Raw genomic sequence first — 18,552 nt, 5'->3', positions numbered from 1 at the left:
ATATACGTACATACACCGGGGCCTCCGTTGTACAGTGATTAGCTTTACTGACCCTGAGTCACCAAGGGCCCGCCCGGGGTTGGGCCCGCAGGGGTTCGAATCCTGGGTGCGGCAGTCGGCCCGCACCCAATTCATGTTTTCTCTTTCCCTCGGGGCTGGTCAGTTAATGGGTACCTACCTGGCTTAGGTTGGGGTGTATGTTTGTGTACACAAACAGAGTAAAGACGCGGTACACATACGTGTAAGTACGTGATGGGGAACAAGAGTGTAAAACTCCCTTCCCGTAACATTCAGTGAATTACACATTTTCTGTCATACAAGTAAATAACATTCTTTGTAATATTTCTTTATGTTAGCTGAGACGGCACTGGCAGCTGAGGCCCTAACAAAGGCCATTCAGTTACGATATATATATCGTAATGAGTGGGAGATGTATAAAAGAAAGAGACAGGAGGTCAAGAGAAAGGTGCAAGAGGTGAAAAAGAGGGCAAATGAGAGTTGGGGTGAGAGTATCATTAAATTTTAGGGAGAATAAAAAGATGTTCTGGAAGGGGTAAATAAAGTGCGTAAGACAAGGGAGCAAATGGGAACTTCAGTGAAGGGGGCAAATGGCGAGGTGATAACAAGTAGTTGTGATGTGAGAAGATGGAGTGAGTATTTTGAAGGTTTGTTGAATGTGTTTGATGATAGAGTGGCAGATATAGGGTGTTTTGGTCGAGGTGGTGTGCAAAGTGAGAGGGTTAGGAAAATAATTTGGTAAACAGAGAAGAGGTAGTAAAAGCTTTGCGGAAGATGAAAGCCGGCAAGGCAGCAGGTTTGGATGGTATTGCAGTGGAATTTATTAAAAAAGGGGGTGACTGTATTGTTGACTGGTTGGTAAGGTTATTTAATGTATGTATGATTCATGATGAGGTGCCTGAGGATTGGCGAAGGGGATAAGAGTGAGTGTTCAAATTACAGAGGTATAATTTTGTTGAGTATTCCTGGTAAATTATATGGGAGGGTATTGATTGAGAGGGTGAGGGCATGTACGGAGCATCAGATTGGGGAAGAGCAGTGTGGTTTCAGAAGTGGTAGAGGATGTGTGGATCAGGTGTTTGCTTTGAAGAATGTATGTGAGAAATACTTAGAAAAGCAAATGGATTTGTATGTAGCATTTATGGATCTGGAGAAGGCATATGATAGAGTTGATAGAGATGCTCTGTGGAAGGTACTAAGAATACATGGTGTGGGAGGCAAGTTTTTGGAAGCAGTGAAAAGTTTTTATCGAGGATGTAAGGCATGTGTACGTGTAGGAAGAGAGGAAAGTGATTGGTTCTCAGTGAATGTAGATTTACGGCAGGGGTGTGTGATGTCTCCATGGTTGTTTAATTTGTTTATGGATGGGGTTGTTAGGGAGGTGAATGCAAGAGTTTTGGAAAGAGGGGCAAGTATGCAGTCTGTTGTGGATGAGAGAGCTTGGGAAGTGAGTTAGTTGTTGTTCGCTGATGATACAGCGCTGGTGGCTTATTCATGTGAGAATCTGCAGAAGCTGGTGACTGAGTTTGGTAAAGTGTGTGAAAGAAGAAAGTTAAGAGTAAATGTGAATAAGAGCAAGGTTATTAGGTACAGTAGGGTTGAGGATCAAGTCAGTTGGGAGGTAAGTTTGAATGGAGAAAAACTGGAGGAAGTAAAATGTTTTAGATATCTGAGAGTGGATCTGGCAGTGGATGGAACCATGGAAGCGGAAGTAAATCATAGTGTGGGGGAGGGGGCGAAAATCCTGGGAGCCTTGAAGAATGTGTGGAAGTCGAGAACATTATTTCGGAAAGCAAAAATGGGTATGTTTGAAGGAATAGTGGTTCCAACAATGTTGTATGGTTGCGAGGCGTGGGCTATGGATAGAGTTGTGCGCAGGAGGGTGGATGTGCTGGAAATGAGATGTTTGAGGACAATATGTGGTGTGAAGTGGTTTGATCGAGTAAGTAATGTAAGGGTAAGAGAGATGTGTGGAAATAAAAAGAGCGTGGTTGAGAGAGCAGAAGAGGGTGTTTTGAAATGGTTTGGGCACATGGAGAGAATGAGTGAGGAAAGATTGACCAAGAGGATATGTGTCGGAGGTGGGGGGAACGAGGAGAAGTGGGAGACCAAATTGAAGGTGGAAAGATGGAGTGAAAAAGATTTTGAGTGATCGGGGCCTGAACATGCAGGAGGGTGAAAGGCGGGCAAGGAATAGAGTGAATTGGATCGATGTGATATACCGGGGTCGACGTGCTGTCAATGGATTGAATCAGGGCATGTGAAGCGTCTGGGATAAACCATGGAAAGTTGTGTGGGGCCTGGATGTGGAAAGGGAGCTGTGGTTTCGGTGCATTATTGCATGACAGCTGGAGACTGAGTGTGAACGAATGGGGCCTTTGTTGTCTTTTCCTGGCGCTGCCTCGCGCACATGAGGGGGGAGGGGGATGTTATACCGTGTGTGGCGGGGTGGCGATGGGGGTGGGTAGGGGCAGACAGTGTGAATTGTGTGCATGTCTGTATATGTGTGTGTCTGTGTGTGTATATATGTGTGTACGTTGAGATGTGTGGGTGTGTATGTTTGCGTGTGTGGACGTGTGTGTGTGTGCATGTGTGTGGGGGTGGGTTGGGCCATTTCTTTCGTCTGTTTCCTTGCGCTACCTCGCAGGCGCGGGAGACAGCGACAAAGCAAAATAATATATATATATATATATATATATATATATATATATATATATATATATATATATATATATATATATATATATATATATATATATATTAGCCTGAACCAGGTACCTATTTCATTGACCAACCCCTAGGGGTGGATGAACAGCTGAGTAGACGGTGGACCGACTGCCGCACCCAGGATTCGAACTGATGCGCTCGATTGTCAGGAACGCTAACCACTAAACCACGGGAGTCCAACACAACGTATCATTCTTTACACCATTAATCTTTTACCTTTCATATATGCTTGTAAATTCTTAAATGCTGATGAATTAGGGATTTCAGTTGATTTTCTTTTGTTTTATCGACAGGTTGTAGCTCATTCACGACGGGGATACGCCGGATGGCTTGCCGAGCTGTGACGATGGATACCAGTCCTTCGAGGGCCTAGTAGGCTACGGTGGACGGCCGCACAGGCTACAACGATCTCACAACTGTGGATGATGCAGGTCCCGTTTGCGCCGGCGTCGGAGTCGTCCTATTACGTCCGCTAACGTAAGGTATGACAGTAAGTGGCAGAGGGGTCCTATATGCAGAGCTACTGTGGTGTGTTTATACGACAAACGTTCATAGTTCATTCTTGTATTTCTTTTAAGTTTCATCAGCCCATTTTTCATCCTGAAAAGTGAGAAGGGAGTGTTCGGTAGGAGGATCTTTAGACCTCTCTTCTAGGTTTAAGGAAGACTTGGCCCATGTGCTATTTGCTGAAAGTAGTTAGGATAGCCAGTGATAGAGGCCTAGATTTCAAATCGTTATGACGTTGATGCATCATTTCCAGCTAATCATCTTGATATGACAAAATACCAGGAATGTGCTCGAGCGAGTCTGGTCTATCGAAATCTTTTTATCTGTTTACGGCTAGAATATGTGGGATGATAAATTGTCTAGTGTAATGACGACCATTCTTAGGTACGACAAGGAAATATCTTGAAGCATTTTAGGTTGAACGTGACGGAATTTTGAATCAAATTAGTTAGATTAGTCTTCATTGTATGTTGGGGGATGGGGGGAATCCATAATCGGAAACAGTCAAATAAAAGAAGTTATCTGTCTTAGATTGAAGAGAGATAACGACGTTGTTTTCATTTCGTTTATCAGAATAATTTTTTTTTTTGCACCTTCATCGTAGAAGAAAATATGTACCCAGTAGCTAAACGAGGACTGAAAGGACGACTGTTACTAGCGAACAATAGCAAGTGGCTCGAGATGCGCACCTTCGACTCGGGGCATCATGAAGTACCCCGTGTTTAGATCTTCCATTTGGAGGCATATCATCACGCAAGGCGTTTTATTTGATTTCGTCCGTCTTCACAACCCATCGCCTCGGGTCATGTTGGCTCTTCAGACCTTTAAAGAAAATAGCATGGTTGTCATGTATATCAGTTCAGCCAAGTATGAACTTGCTGACGCAGCAGTCGACAGAAAAAAAAGAAAAAAAATGACCAGCGAACAAAGGAAGTCGATGATTCGTCGCTCGGGCAAGAACAACAAGAGGAGCAGCAGCAGCAGCAGCGGACGGCAACATTCTTGGCAACGTAAAAACTGGCCAGTGTGAGGCGGGCGTTACCCTGATGATTCGTTCTACTTACATGTGTGCCCACCGGCTATTGGTAAATATTTACACATGCAGTGCATACATGAACGCGCCTACTGCGAGTATAGACGTACATTACAACATTATGTGGATCAGAGTAACACGTGATTGCTTAAAGATTATGACTTCTTAACGTTTATGGCTGTACGACCATTAAAACCGACCATACCTGACACATCATCTACGCAGCCCATTACACACAAAGCTAGGGTGTGTGTGTGTGTGTGTGTGTGTGTGTGTGTGTGTGTGTAAGGTTAAGACATAACTACATAAAGCGTAGGTGTGTATGTGTATTTACACAACGTTAAGATGTGTTATGTGTACCTTCATAATGTTAAGATGTGATGTATGTGTACGTACATAGTGTTAAGATATGAATGTGCGAAGTTGCGAGATAAGGCGACACAAGTGTTCACCTTTCTTCCCATAACAGACAGTTAGCATTTGCAAACAACATGTGCCACTACATATTAAGCTACCACCGCGCCACACCGTCTACCCCACACACTGCATCACCTCTTACACAGTGTATACATATTAATGGACTACATACGCACTCGCGCTATCTATGCAGAGCTCTCCACGCACACCGTGCCTACCCTCTTACATGGCGTGTGGTGCTCCCTCACACACCGTGTTACCCCCACACACCGTATGTATCCCCCTCATACACCGTTTGTACCCGCGCACACCGCATGTATCCCCCTCACACACCGTGTGTACCCCCTCATACACCGTGTGTACCCCACACACCGTATGTATCATCCCTCGCACACCGTTTGTAACCCCACACACCGTATGTATCCCCCTTACACACCGTGTGTACCCCCTCATACACCGTTTGTACCCCCACACACCGTATGTATCCCCCTCACACACCGTGTGTACCCCCCCCACACACACACCTTGTGTAACAGCCAGATGTCTCTCCCTCAACGACTGTTGCCTTTCCCGCTTTTCCACTTCAGAGTTTATTTTCTCTCTCTCTCTCTCTCTCTCTCTCTCTCTCTCTCTCTCTCTCTCTCTCTCTCTCTCTCTCTCTCTCTCTCTCTCTCTCACACACGTAAGACAAATGCTCCGCTTCGTAAAACCCGCCGACTTCCAGACTTCCGCACACCAACTCGCCACATACCAGTCTCTCGGCCGGATTTCTAGCAACGCTTATTTCGGGTAGCCTATGGCAGCCCGTATTTCTTGGATCTTAGTTTCCTGTTGGTGATGGACTGAGGCGAAGTTCTGCGTTCCTATATACCGACATGAACGCGTGTGGCAAAGTTCATAACCTCAGAGCTTTTCGATCAAAAAACGCGCAGAAGACCACAGATATATAGCTCAAAAAAAAAGTTAAAAGTCAGAGGATAGCTTCTCAGATGTGATTATATTTACGTTGCCAAATAGATTTTTATGGTGGCGTTCGTGTAGTGTCATTGCCTTTTTGGGAGAGCGAGACTTGGAGAAAAAATTTGATTATCATACTAGATTACCCTCGTATAGATAAGTTTCATTGTATGTGAAGTGTGTAATGCTGGGGGTTTGATCATCCCAGAGGAATAGATTATAATACAGCTGGACACTTGACCACTGGGACGCAATTTTACGACGTGTAGCATGAAACACAGTTGCTCATGGTCAACAACATACAGTGGAAGTTCTTAGGGTACATAAATGGGTCATTGACTGGTCCATTTGGAGCGTAGAGTTTTCTGTGCAGAGGAAACGAAAGCATTGTAAGCAATGCTCCTTCCAAATACCTACAACAAGAGTCACTATTTCAACCTGCTCTCATACACACTCCAACACCAGCGGTTGTTGCATCACATGCCGTACCAGTATTCCTAGAGGATGTACAAGTGTCAGACTCCTAACCCCCACAACTGCCTCTCGTATGGAAGTTCGGTAAGAAAGGCTCTCAACTGCCCGGCGGCCACCATGGGACGACTGTCCTTAAAAAGGAACCCGGTGGCTTCCAGACCTGTCCTGCCCGACAGGGTTAAGGACCTCCACACAACCTTGGGCAGGACTTTCAGAGGCTCAGACGGGACTTAACGGAGTCCTAGGGCGGAGTTACCGGGCAGGAACTACCAACTACCTCCCTCTGCCTGAGTCAGGTGCTGCCCGTTACATCAAGATATTCATCAGACAGGCACTCTCGGTGGTGAGGTTCGAATACAAATGACCCAAACGTGAGTTGGTTTGGTGGAACAGAGTTCTGCATTTATGAATTGCCTTGTTAAGGGCTGATGAAGAGTTAGAGAACTCCTTAGGTTGATCTCGTTTCCTCTGTTACTGACAACCTGTCGATGTGGCTCGATCATATTGGTGACCATTTGTTTTCGGATTTTGTGTATACGCAGTTCGTGAGTGATGCAGAATTCATCCGTACATTTGTACGTATCTGAGTTCAGGTACTGTATGCTACATTGGTCTCGGGAGTAACTAAACAGAGAACATATTGAGACTGACTATTTGTGTCCGATTTTTGTACCGTCAGTAAAGTTGTGATCCAGTCTGAAGGTTACGGTTTCATATCGTGTCCTGGGGCTGTGGCGCGGCGCTGCGTCATTAGCAGAGCGGGAGACCCACGTTGCAATTACGTCTCGTCTTACATAACCCCACCTGGCCCCTCAAGAGTCACCGAACCCTCGAGAGCCACCCGGCCTCGAAGAATCACCTGGCCTCCCAGAATCACCTGATCTCTTAATACCACTTGGCCTCCCAGAATCACCTGGCCTCTCAGAATCACCTGGCCTCTCAGAATCATCTGGCCTCCCAGAATCACCTGATCTCTCAGAACCACTTGGCCTCCCAGAATCACCTGGCCTCTCAGAATCACCTGGCCTCCCAGAATCACCGGGATTCTCCGAGTCACCAGCAGCCATACAGCCGTCTCCACCAGCCGCGTGACACCCCTTTCCTTCCCGTCTCTCTCCAGCACTACGAGCCACACGATCCCTCCCTCCCCCCACCCTCCACTCTCTCTCCAACGCCACCAGCTACACCAACATGCAACTTGCATGGTGTGTTATAAACATGTCTTTTTTTTCAAAAACAACAGTTACTTCCACCTTCGTCGCGTAACGGGTGCCGTCTACATAACCTCTCTACGATATTGGTTCTTTTTTTTTTTCTTTGAGCGTGTGTGTGGTAGATCGTTCACATATCTCGTATCTACCAGGGTAACTAATGCAATCGGTTGGTGGCGGCCGTGCCTAGAGTCTGACTAGGTTGCGACAGTCCAGCTGGGGCTTTGGGAGCAGTGCGTCCCCGGTCTTTTGAGTGTCCCGGACGACCAGTCACCAGCCACCGTGGCCACAGTTCACTGACCTCCACAGGGTCAGGCTTCCGTTACTCCTGTTGGCTAGGTCGTGTACTCAACCCACTCACTCCCCAAACCCCCGAGCACATGCCAACACATTCGTGGCTCCCGCTTTTCCCCAGTATAACGAGAGGGGTGTGTTTACGAAATTGTTGACCGCTGGTAAGATTAGCATCCAGCAAACTTGACCGCGAGTAACCTTGGCCGCCAGGTAACCGCATTGTATTGGTATGTTAGAACCTACCCACTCGCCCTCCTCATGCTACCGAACACACACACACCACGCTATTCTTTCCCAGCCTCTCCTCCTGTCTTCTTGATCTTGGGTTATCGACAACGACCTATCTTCCCTGCTAAAGACGATGTTTTCCTGTGCGCGTCAGGATTGTCAAGAGCGACATTGATTTTGATCATGTTCTGAGATGTAATTTGTTCTTGGGTTCTGGTTTCAAGGACACAAAAGTTCCATCAACAGACGATCGTTGAATACGTGATATAAAGATTATAACACGGGTTACGGTACCTTTGTGTGCAAAGTGACAAAGCTGCAATAGTTGACGAGGCAGACTGTGTAGTGTAAACACATTGTTTGCGCTCGAGGACGAAGAGCAAAGAAGCACCATTAAAGGACCATTATCATGTAACCATTCCGTTGCGGAGCCGTTTGCCCGTTAAACCGCTTAACAGGTGAACCGGTCGCCTCGTGAACCGTTCTGCAATGGAGCCATATTTACTCTGTTGTTCACCCATTAGGCCATTATCCTATGTGGCAGATGCATCAAGTCTTTCGCTGACCCATTAGTCCAGAGGGATATTCACCCATTAGCAATATCATTGAACTGTTCAACCTTTACTTGCAACACTTTATCTGTGGTCCACCTGATCCTTACCCTGGGCCGTCATTGGCCAGAAACAAGTTATCACAGTTGGATCACAAGAGGTAGTGTACCTACTTTGGTTGAACGAGTCGAGGATTTTCAGTTTTCTCACTTTTTTGTTCAACTGTGAAATGCAGTATCGTCCTTTCTTTCGTGATCTGTCAGCACTGTGTTGTTTTAGAATCTGGTACCGGTAGCGAAAACCTGGAGTCATTCTGTCAACTAAACGCGTAGATAAATTCTTGATGCCAACATTGGTTCATCAACTTATACGTGTTTCAGGGCAACAGCTGTTCTTCGTCATCGTTTTCATGAAGTCTGTGTCAAGTCACATTTTACTCTAGACTGGCTGTTTCTTCTCTAGTATCTGTCAACATCGGGCTAATGCCATACCAGATTCTCTTCTCAGAAACATAGGGTTCACATTTTCACTGGTACGTATGAGATTTTCAACAGGATATGTATGTACAAGGGCTCGTAATTCGATGCACTCATGGAAGCGTAGTGCGCAGGAAAATTGGATGGGCGGTTGTCTGTTTGTGACCTGTGGCCAGTCACCTGTCACGGTGGGATTTTTAGGTGAGAAAATACATTGTTACAGACATGCGTCAAATTTTTTATGTGGGTTTTGGGTTGAATAGTAACGCCTTCCCTGTCGTTGGGAGTTGTTACACTATAACCTTCAAATTAACCTTGGTCACAACTTATAAAGTCTAAATCAGATACTCATTGAACTTTACACAGTTGTTCCCCAGTGTACAAGGAACTGACTGACAGAAGTCCATGAGCTTGTATCGACTTTGCCTGAGTTCGAGCCTCATAAAAAGGTTTAATCAGAAACTTTCCCTGGGTCAGGACTTATAGGAAATTCACTCTTTGGCATGAATCTCGATATAGATATTTTCAATACATTCCTAGTAGTATATCCAACCATTCTTATTTCACAAAGGAACACCATTTTGTAATCTCAGTCACAACGATTCTTGATGCGCGGTGGATATGGCGTTCCTTCCAACCATTTGGTCGTGACTTGACCAAATATTTGTTCACCCCTCGCCTAGGATCCTTCCTTGACCAGTGCATTCGGTTAGTGTTGACGTCATGGCATTTGCAGATATAGATCTAAGCCACGAGATAGAACAGAACACTAAAACCTACAAATCGCTGAGCGTTATAAGATCATAGAAGAGTACAGGCGTTCCGATCACTCAAACGTTGAGTTCAAAGTGACGATCGGATTACAGAGGCCATCAGATCTCCACTCATCTGGCAGTGATTGCCATCCTCGTATGTCATAAAGCAAAATGACTGTCGCATTCTGATGTCATGGGAAGTTCCTGCAGTAATAGGTAATGCATTTCACGGACCTTTCCCCTAGAGCAATCTTTAGGGGGAGGGTGGGGGGAGGAATGATTTAAAGACTGGTTACTGCAAAGACCTGTCACACAGTGTGGCATGAGTCTCATCTCGCTTATGATAAACTGCTTTTTATTCTTATCTTGAAATGTACCGTTCTTCCTCTGCGATATCAAGAGAGTGGACAACTTTGTATATATATATATATATATATATATATATATATATATATATATATATATATATATATATTTATATATATTTATATATATATATATACTCTTTTTTGAGGAACAGACAGACAGGTTCGTCTGCTCGATTGAGAAGAGATATTACATCAGACTATGTAGGTCACTGAACTAATGTCAGTATTTTCATAGTAATCAAGTTGGATTTCGAAACTATAATCAGTTCTGTTTACCTGTTCGTCTGTCAGTACCGGTGTTTATGTAAGATATCTTCTTTTTTATTTTTAAACTAATGAGTTGTACAGTAACTAGCGTTGTCGATGAGTCCACTACCGTTGAATCAGTGCAAGGCAGTGACAAAATGTTTAAGAAACGAAAATGTGCAGATATAGATCGCCATATTTTAGTTTGTAAGATATTCTTCTCTCTGGGAAGGTCTGTTACATGATACATCATTTATACAAATCTCACTCCAGACAAGCTTTGTTTTTAAAACACTTGATGGTCACATATTCGTTTCGAGATATACTGGCGAATGTCTACAGTGGTCAGTTGCGCTAGCCAAGCTGGCTGTTGCCAGCTGACTATAATAACATCGCTCACTTCTGTGACGGCCCGGAGAGTGGCCATCGACTTTGGCAAGCTGACTTAAATCAAAGAACAAGACAAAGACAAGCTTTTAAATGTGGTTATCTCCAATGTGGCTCAAAGATGATACGCTCATTTAAAGGCTATTAAACCCTTCCTTACAACAGTCCCAGCTTATACAGGAATTCTTAAGTACGCAAGCGTAGCACAAATATATGCAAGCAGATATGTGGAAATACACATACGATCACCAAATTAGTTCCGTCGTAAGTCTGGTTCCACACTAAACTTCGTATCTTCTTTGGCTTATGCTATTTTTGTTATAGAGAACAGACAACACCCTGGTTATTTTTCTTTGGCTACATTTTTCACCAGATGTAAAAGATATATTGAAAGTCATACGACTTGCTCTCCAATACTTGAAATTTGCATTTTCAGCTGAACTTAGTGTGCTCCCTTGTGGTGTCTCGATTTATGGTAAATTTAGATCTGAGAAATTCAACATTTGATGATGCAAGGACGAGGTTATGATACACGGAAGAAGTTTAGCTCTAAGAATTATACCATAGAGAAAATAAGGATCACAGCAAACAAATTTCTCATTCACAATGTTTACTTATCCAGCATAAAGCCGTAACTTAGTACAAGAAACTGGGTAGTGGGAGTCGAGACAAAATGCCTCGAGTTCACAGTAAAGGACGCTGGAGGAGTTTGAAGATGCAAGAAACCCGTTCATCAGTTACTGACCTTTCTTAAAAGTAGGTGATGACATGCCACCCTAAGCCGAGGATTAAGCATCCCATAAACACAAAAATGTAATTGTGAACAGTTGCCTAAACACTGATGGATGGGTAGAGCAAATAGAAAGAAAAGTAAGCGTATAAGGCGTAGCAAGATAGACGTATAGAGCATGCAGAACAAATAGGAGTGTGCATTGCATCTAATTTCTCCCCGTAAGAACACATTAGTCACTGTTTCCTTATCCGGTCTGTCGTGGTTACATTACGCCAGCGTCACCGTTGGCCTAGACCGTGTGAGGGCTAGGCTCGCATGTAGTCTTTCCCTTAATGAATATTTTTATATATCCTGTATTCATAAATATATAATGTTTCCTGTCTTTATGTTGTTATTTTTGCAGTTAACCCTAGGTTATTATTTTTTTCATATACTACAATTAACCATATATCCTTGCTTTCATATTTCATCCCCGGTACGTGTGTAAACTTATGTATTAAGCATATAGAATAGCCATATCTGTCATTAGTGATGTCTTTGCAGATGATTTATTTAATGTGTTTTTTATACTCTTGATCTCGTTACACCATTTTCTGTACCTGTGTGGTAATTTCTTCGTACTGGATTAATGCGTAGCAAATTCTTTCCATGCCAGACACAATCACAAAATGATTTTCTTCCTCCTGCCATCTTCATACAACTGTTAGCAGATAGTAAGAAAGACCATCTCATTCCATAGGAAAATGAAATGTTTGTCACTGACACAACATGTACTTTGAAATGCTTATTGACATTGGTCGATCATTTCGAATAAGGATATTATTTGATAATTTGATCATAGATAATTTGATCATAATCTCTGACACTGGATCTTCAAGAGTACGTATTATTGACACCAAATGATCATTTCTGACTTGCATATACTTCGACATTTGAATACCTACAGCCAGTATTTGCTGATAAAAAGTTTTTATTTGTTTGAGTATTGTCATTGAGCGAATGTTTTTTTTAAGTTTAAATCCGTCTGACTAACACTGCCCTTCATATGAACCTAATCCTAAGGAGTGAATTCTGTGCTAAGACTTGTATTTCTTGCCATCCTCTCGTCCCAGAACATGTTCTCGATCTCCGATCCTGCTTGCTTAGAGCTTCCCTTCCGTGCGTCTGTACTATACATAATAACTAGAATATTAAAAGTTCTCTTTTGCGCGCACTTAATTCTTAGTAGACTTCCGTCGGCGACGTGTAATAGTAAAAAAAAGTGTTCTTATATTTCATTATTACTGACGTAACTACAATTTTGTATTTCCAAAATCCGAGATAAGTTGTGTCTGTCTTGGCCTCAGCGAGGAATGATAGTGTACGTCCAGAAGTGAGAGTATGGCGAGGACACAACCGCACCGACGGGTGGGTTGCGATAGCCAGTAGCTGCCTCCGCTCACTCAACCGCACACCTTCACTGCAGGTGTTGCGGTGGTGGGACTACTATTGCAGCTTCTATTGCTGCTAATGTTATTACTCCTCCTACTGCAACTGCTACTACTTGTGATTGCTTGCCTCTACCAATACTGCTGCTGTTGCTGCTGCTTGTTGCTCCAGGGAGTGTGTGGCCGCTTCCTTAAGGCAACGTCCGACCTCGCCCAACATGTATACTCAGTGTGAGGTGCTGGAGTGAGCATTTTGCCTCCTGTCGAAAGCTGGTGCCGTCAGCCTTTGCTGTTGGATTTTTTTATTTTTTCCCTTTTTTCTCAGACTTTTCAATATTACCCTCGTGGTGAAAGGGACAATCCTTATGTTGTACTTTTTATCTTTTGCACATAAAGATAATTTGTTTCAATTGGCATAGAGCGATCGAGGCTGCGCTTAGCGAGAGTGGCTTGTCTCGTTGGTTGTTTGTTTATAGTTCATTGGTTTTCCATGACCTCACGGGTTCATGTGTGGCCACGAACAAGTGAGTGTTTTCCCCAAACCTATGACTAATTGACCCTGTTACAGCCCAGAGCCTTTCTAGTGTTACAAAGGTCTTAAGATGATCCCAGAACTTACTTGCAAGTATCTGTAGGAGTCCTTGAGGTCCTCCACGGGTCCTAAGTGGGTTCCAGAGGAGGAGACAGGATCGAGCCGTCCGCCGGTGGTGCGGGCTGACTGCAGTGTGACGGGTACCTCGCGACTCGGTCCCAGGGGCGACTGACTGGCTACCTCGGTCAAGGACCTCCACCGATCCTACCAGTTGGGGCCCAGGGTGGGCAATGTACTAATGCTGGGGCGCGTATGGTGCCGGTTACCATGGGTCACCCTGGTGAAGGTTACGCTCAGAGTCTATGGTGCTAGTAGTTACCATGGGTCACTTTGGTTCTTGTTGAGGTAGGTCACTCCAGTGGTTGAGAGAGGGTCACCATGGTACTGGGCTGTAGTGGGTCACTGTGGTGATGGTGATAGTATGTCACTATGTTAATGGTTATGGTGAGTGACTATGGTGTGTGATGGTGATGGATCAGTGTGGTGTTGATGGTGGTTAGTGGTGGTTACGTTGGGTCATAATGGTAGTGGGCATGGTAGTTCAGTATGGTTGGAGGTTAAGATGCAGTGGGTCACTGTGATTTTGGTTCTGATCGTCCACATACTGTGCAAATCGGATACACACCCACACACACTGCTCTATATTCCTCATTAACAACTAATTTCAGGCTCAGTTTTTCTTTGAATATTCCGCCTTTACATTTTGAATTTGGAGAGACAGGTCGGAAGGGAGGCAAAATGGCCTCAATTTTCGGTTTTCATATATTTAGTGATGGTGATGATGGGGATGGGGGAAGGTGTAGTGGGAGGTGCAGGCGCAGGTGATGGTCGGTCGTCCAGTAGGGTAGGAGGGCATTAAGACGGCGTTGCCAGATGTAGTCTCTTGGAACTTTCCTGACCTCCAGGGGCGCGGGAAGGAGACTTGGAGAGGCTCGCCAGGAAATGACATATATTTGTATTATGAATCACCGAAGCAAACCTCAGATTCTGTAGCCCATACGTACGCTTGTTTGGCTTTGTATAACGTGTGGTTCCCTCTTCCAGAAGTAAAATTTTCCAGACTTTTGGCGAGATCGTGAAATGGTTGGTGAGTTTCCTTGTAGTTCTGCGATACATAATTTTCAAGAAAAGCACCGTCGTTAAGAAATCTATAGTAAACATTAGATATTGTTCATATAAAAGACACTCGAAATGTATAATGATGATAATCTGTAGTTACTGAAATGCACAGATTCGTTGGGCAGTATTTATGCTTAACGATCCAAACTAATTTATGATATCTTAAGAGCATTACGAAACCTTATCTGAATCTACTCAGTTTGTAGACTTTTAGATTCGTGCCTGAATTCGTAGCTTTTTTTTTTTTGAGAGTTAAGACCATTGATTTCTAATCGTCGTTGCTGTGCATCAAATTGAATAAGGATATGTGAGGTCTGTCAATGTAGGTATCACCTGAAGGTGAGGTAGTCGAAGCGAGATTCACTAAGTATAGGAGATCGATGTTTGTGGCACACCTCGACGACCCGTTCCTTACTTCAGCCGGGAGGAAAAGCCACGATGATAATGATGGTGTCTGAAAATTCCAGAGGGTTGGCTAGTACTCCGAACGGGTGGCCGAAATTACTGGATAGTTGGCGAGTACTTGGACCAGGTGTGAGGGTTGAGGAACTCTGGGTTCTTGTCAGTAGCAAAGGCCTCCCTGGAAGCAGCGAGAGCCATTGGGTGGACAAGGGATAGCAACATTCACCGTGGTACTGTACAGTGTCTCTGTAGCTGGATCAGTGTGCGACTGGCCTGCGTCGTCAGCGGTGAGCGTTCTGATGGGCGGTGACCTAAGTAGGTTGTGACCGACTAACATTCTCAAGTAACCTTTTAGGTTTGACGGTGCCACCCTTAAGTACGATGATGCCGCCTTTAAGCACAACGGTGCCACCCTTAAGTACGATGATGTCGCCTTTAAGCACAACGGTGCCACCCTTAAGTACGATGATGCCGCCTTTAAGCACAACGGTGCCACCCTTGAGCATGATGGTGTCATCATGAGTATGACGAAACGACCCTTGAGTATGACGGTGGCACCCTTGAGTATGATGATGCCGCTTTTGACCATGACTATGCCACCCCTGGGTATGACGGAGTGACCCCTGAGCACGACGGTGCCTCACCCTTGAACACGACAGTGCCTCTCACCCTTGAGTATGCTGATGCCACCCTTGAACTTGACGGTGTCACCCTTGAGCTTGACGAGACGACTCTCGTGTATAATGGTCTGGTCTTCAGCTTCCTCCTTGGGGTGACGCCGTACCCAAGAGTCGTACTCTCGTGCCCCAGGTACGTATTCTCGTACTCAAGGCTTCTCTCCATCGTGGTCAAATGTCACTCAGTTGTCCTCCACAGGTCGTATCGTCGTGCTTAAGGGTCACACCGTCGTGTTCGTATGGTTGTGTGGGCGACTCTAGTTGTCCAGCAGATATCACCTGTACACTGGAGGACAGCCCTTGTTGGTTGCCATCCTTCAGGAGACTATGTACGCTTCCAGCTGGGTCAGAACTGTATCATGACGGGCTAAGGTCTGCCGTGTCAACATTATTGCCAAGTCGTACAGGGAAGTCATGTGGGGTCGTGAGACCTTTGTCGCTCCTCCAGTGTTGCTGGACGCGCGGGAAGGTTATTATTTATACTGTTAAGAGAAGGCTGTGATGACTCCAAAGGCGTCCAGCATTTCCCTGCTACTGATCGTAGGACAGCCTTGAAGCCGCAGGAGCTTCGTCAACTATATATATATATATATATATATATATATATATATATATATATATATATATATATATATATATATATATATATCACATAATGCCCTCCAACAGCCAGGATTCGGCCCGCTACCATTTGTGCGGGAGCTGGGTAGCCGGCGACCAGGCTGGGGTTAGCGTGCCAAGCTCACACACAAATGATAGTGGTTCGAATCCGTACTGTTGGAGGCACTGCCTATTCTATGAAAATACGCTCCCTTTGTACTATATATATATATATATATATATATATATATATATATATATATATATATATATATATATATATTATTTATTTATTTATTTATTTATTATAATTTGTCGCTGTCTCCCGCGTTAGCGAGGTAGCGCAAGGAAACAGACGAAAGAATGGCCCAACCCACCCACATACACATGTATATACATACACGTCCACACACGCACATATACATACCTATACATTTCAACGTATACGTATATATACATACACAGACATATACATATATACACATTTACATGATTAATGCTTGCTGCCTTTATTCACTCCCCTCGCCATCCCGCCTCACATGAAATGACAACCCCCTCCCCCCGCACGCGCACTAGGTAGCACTAGGAAAAGACAACAAAGGCCACATTCGTTCACACTCAGTTTCTAGCTGTCATGTATAATGCACCGAAACCACAGCTCCCATTCCACATCCAGGCCCCACAAAACTTTCCATGGTTTACCCCGGACGCTTCACATACCCTGGTTCAATCCGTTGACAGCACGTCGACCCCGGTATACCACATCGTTCCAATTCACTCTATTTCTTGCAAGCCTTTCACCTCCCCGATCGCTCAAAATCTTTTTCACTCCATCCTTCCACCTCCAATTTGGTCTCCTACTTCTCCTTGTTCCCTCCACCTCTGACACATATGTCCTCTTTGTCAATCTTTCCTCACTCATTCTCTCCATGTGACTAAACCATTTCAATACAACCTCTTTTGCTCTCTCAACCACACTCTTTTTATTACCACACATCTCTCTTACCCTTTCATTACTTACTCGATCAAACCACCTCACACCACATATTATCCTCAAACATTCTCATTTCCAACACATCCACCCTTCTCCGCACATTCCCATCTATAGCCCACGCCTCGCAACCATATAACATTATTGGAACAACTATTCCTTCAAACATGCCCATTTTTTGCTCTCCGAAATTATGTTCTCGCCTTCCACATATTTTTCAACTCTCCCAGAACCTTCGCCCCCTCCCCCACCCCGTGACTCACTTCCGCTTCCATGGTTCCATCCGCTGCCAAATCCACTCCCAGATGTCTAAAACGCTTCACTTCCTCCAGTTTTTCTCCATTCAAACTTACCTCCCAATTGACTTGTCCCTCAACCCTTCTGAACCTAATAACCTTGCTTTTATTCACATTTACTCTCAGCTTTCTTCTTTCACACACTTTACCAAAATCAGTCACCAGTTTCTGCAGTTTCTCACCGGAATCAGCCACCAGCTCTGTATCATCAGCGAACAACAACTGACTCACTTCCTAAGCGCTCTCATCCACAACAGACTGCATACTTGCCCCTCTCTCCAAAACTCTTGCATTCACTTCCCAAACAACCCCATCCTTAAGCAAATTAAACAACCATGGAGACATCACGCACCCCTGCCGCAAACCGACATTCACTGAGAACCAATCACTTTCCTCTCTTCCTACTCGTACACATACCTTACATCCTCGATAAAAACTTTTCACTGTGTCTAGCAGCTTGCCTCCCACACCATATACTCTTAATACCTTCCACAGAGCATCTCTATCAACTCTATCATATGCCTTCTCCAGATCCATAAATGCTACATACAAATCCATTTGTTTTTCTAGGTATTTCACACATACATTCTTCAAAGCAAACACCTAATCCACACATCCTATACCACTTCTGAAACCACACTGCTCTTCCTGCTATTTCCAGGAAAACTCAGCAAACTTATACCTCTGTAATTTGAACGCTCAACTTTACCCCATTTGCCTTTGTACAATGGCACAATGCATGCATTCCGCCAATCCTCAGGCACTTCACCTTGAGCCATACATACATTGAATATCCTCACCAACCAGTCAACAACACAGTCACCCCCTTTTTTAATAAATTCTACTGCCATACCATCCAAACCCGCAGCCTTGCCGGCTTTCATCTCCCGCAAAGCTTTCACTATCTCTTCTCTGTTTACCAAATCATTCTCCCTAACCCTCTCACTTCGCACACCACCTCAACCAAAACACCCTATATCTGCCACTCTATCATCTAACACATTCAACAAACCCTCAAAATACTCACTCCATCTCCTTCTCACATCACCACTACTTGTTATTACCT

The 18,552-nt window shown here is 44.4% G+C and overlaps 1 protein-coding gene and 1 long non-coding RNA gene across 2 annotated transcripts in view; one reads left to right on the top strand and one right to left on the bottom strand.

The window, feature by feature from the left end:
* The window catches only part of Cht5 (Chitinase 5), a 31,259-nt gene extending 17,672 nt beyond the window's left edge, over positions 1 to 13,587 (bottom strand). The window contains exon 1 of the mRNA XM_071673739.1: positions 13,429 to 13,587. The gene's annotated coding sequence lies outside the window, so the exon portion shown is untranslated. The remainder of the gene's footprint in view (positions 1 to 13,428) is intronic.
* Positions 1 to 18,552, top strand: part of LOC139755435 (uncharacterized) — an 81,929-nt gene that overhangs the window by 2,319 nt on the left and 61,058 nt on the right. Inside the window, exon 2 of the long non-coding RNA XR_011714095.1 lies at positions 3,039 to 3,227. This is a non-coding gene — a long non-coding RNA (uncharacterized lncRNA). The remainder of the gene's footprint in view (positions 1 to 3,038; positions 3,228 to 18,552) is intronic.

The sequence above is a fragment of the Panulirus ornatus genome, chromosome 19, assembly GCF_036320965.1.
Source record: "Panulirus ornatus isolate Po-2019 chromosome 19, ASM3632096v1, whole genome shotgun sequence".
In the NCBI taxonomy this organism is placed as follows: domain Eukaryota; kingdom Metazoa; phylum Arthropoda; class Malacostraca; order Decapoda; family Palinuridae; genus Panulirus; species Panulirus ornatus.
Note: the sequence above shows the minus strand (reverse complement) of the source record. Positions and strands in the feature narration are given on the sequence as shown.